We start from the raw sequence: 2646 nt of genomic DNA on the forward strand, positions 1-2646 counted from the left end.
ATTCCTAAGTGGAGAAACATTTACCACTGCAGTGCACCCTGTGCTGCTGCCTGGCTCATTTGCATATGCCTGTGTGTCCTATCCAGCTTCACACTTTTTGCATAAAACAACAATGAGGTTCCTGCAAATTTACAGCCTGTGTGGGTGTGCCTGCTTGTGTTGGGGGGGATGTCATTTATTGACATTTACTAATGAAATTGCTATTCATTTTTAGAAATAAACTACACAACACATTTTGTTCCTATCATTTTAAAAACTACTCTAAAGGAACACTGTATATCTCTGACGCGACACACTAGTGGAACAATAACCTACTGTGCCTAGTACAGAAATGTACATTTTGACTCTAGCCTAATTGAAATGCCAGGAGGTTTTAATATTCAAAACTCTGGGATGACTGGGATGTACCAGCAGTAATTACTTGTGATTCAACTGTAGTTGCAGTTAATAGGTTACATTAAAAAAGTTTGCCATTTAAATAGAACTGCCGCTATTGATTATTGTCTTTGATCGATCAAACAATTATTTGAATAAGCAAAAAAAGAAATGTGATAAAGACAGTTGGCAATGGCAGCTGAAACAACCACGAAAAGTATAAAAGTAAAAGTATATGTAAAAAAAATATCTATAGATATAAACAGTCATCTACAAACAATATGTGCACTGCAGTCTTCAACACATTTGGATCCAACTTACTAACAACTTAAGATGGAACAAACATACAACTTTGTGTTGATCCTGGCATCACATGCGTCACAATAAGCATTCCATATGAAACAACAGTGCAGTCAATGTTCAGTAGCAGCGAAATTAAGGAAACAAAGCTTTGATTCTGGAAAATAGTAATAGAATAATTTTTTAATAGTTTTGAGTAGATTAATTGCTTAATTGTTTCAGCTCTATCCATGTTGGTAAACAAGCATTTCCCATTACACCAAACAGCTGAGACTGATTATTAAAGCAAGTTGAGCTCCACAGACCCCTTTCTTAAACTGTCAGACTTTAAAACAAAAACATGTTTATCGCCATACTTAGACATACGTAAGTCAGTTAGTTCCAGTTCGGTGAGTTTCACCAAACACTCTCCTCCAGCTCCACCCTCCTATTGAAATATGGACACTTTAAAAAAAATAATACTTTAACCCTTAAATGCATACCGTAAGTAGGTCAAAATGATCCTGTGAGGCTGTCTTCTTTCAATATCTTTGATATAAAGTTAATTTTTCATATTCCAGGTATTCCTTAAAAAACATGCTATTGACATCACACCATTACAATTCTTGACTTGTCTTTTGTAGGTTTTATGAAATTGTAGTTTTTGTATTACTACCCCAAGCTCCCATATGTGAATATAAATGACCAGCACTCATTTTCAACGGAATTTCATCTAAACCTTTAATTCAATCTACAGCTAAACCAAGGCATGCACACACTCACTCTCTAACTAAATGGATGTAGACATTGTTCTTTTATACTATACAATATATTAAATACCATATATACTTTGCTTTTCAAAATTTTAAAAAATACATATATAAAAAAATTTTGTTATAAAATGAAAAGTAAAAAAATATTTCAAACACGAAATCATTCTTTTGTGGACCTAAATATAACACAGGAGGGAGGGTCCAGACACCCATGCACCCAAGGGTTAAAAAACTGGAGACCACAAACCAAAAGTTGAAGTCACTGTTTTTGTCCACAATTTATTGAAATTTCCATCTACTACTTAAGGTCAACACACTCCATAAGGTCACTTACTTCCTGTTACTCTTAAAGTGACCCCGAAAAAGGAACACAAGTTCAAATCTTACAAAACAGAAACAAATTTTAACATACAAAATTAATTGGAACAAAACACATTACCCCCAGATTATCCTGCTGGATATGGTCCTAATCATTTCAAAACCACATCAAACTGGACTGGAAAGAATTTCTCCTCAAATAGCGATTTCTTTTAAAGTAACACATGAATCTAATTTAGGGTATTTGTGGGGTAAATGGCAGCAAGTTTACAGCCATTAGGGAAAAGCCATGGGCCACAGATGTATTGATTTCTGATAATCAAAAGCCCAGCAGTGTCACCTCCTTGAATTGCCCTTCTTGAGATGGAGGGGTTACATGTTCAAATGATAGTAGGAGCTTTGTAGCCTATGGCAATCAGTCCCTAATAGGGTCTCAAGGCAAACTGGTCCTTGGTGAGGGGCAAGAATAACTGAGATTCACTCATCCTGGAGTCAGCCCTGGGAGAGGGGTTCAGTACCGCCACTCTGACCTGGACCCAAATATGCGGTGGGTGGGTAGGTGGATGGATGGAAGGACAGACTGATGGACATAATATTCTCCTGCCATACTGAAGTTAACCCTTAGCTTTGGCCACTAGGTCTACTTGTGGACACATAGTGGCTTCAGGAAATATCCACAAGACCCACCCTCAAAATTATTAGGTTTACACTTGGTTAAAGTTGGGAAAAGATGCTGGGGTGACAGTGCTGTATCCAATCTTGCAGTATTATACTTTAAAACAGAACATTATTAGCTGTCCTGTGTTCCTCCTGAATTAAAATAGGACAGAGCAACTTTTCTCTGTGTGGGTTCTACAGCTTACCATGAAACACCATACAAAAATACATAGCAGCACAGATA

This window comes from Sphaeramia orbicularis, chromosome 14 (genome assembly GCF_902148855.1).
Source record: "Sphaeramia orbicularis chromosome 14, fSphaOr1.1, whole genome shotgun sequence".
Taxonomy (NCBI): Eukaryota; Metazoa; Chordata; class Actinopteri; order Kurtiformes; family Apogonidae; genus Sphaeramia; species Sphaeramia orbicularis.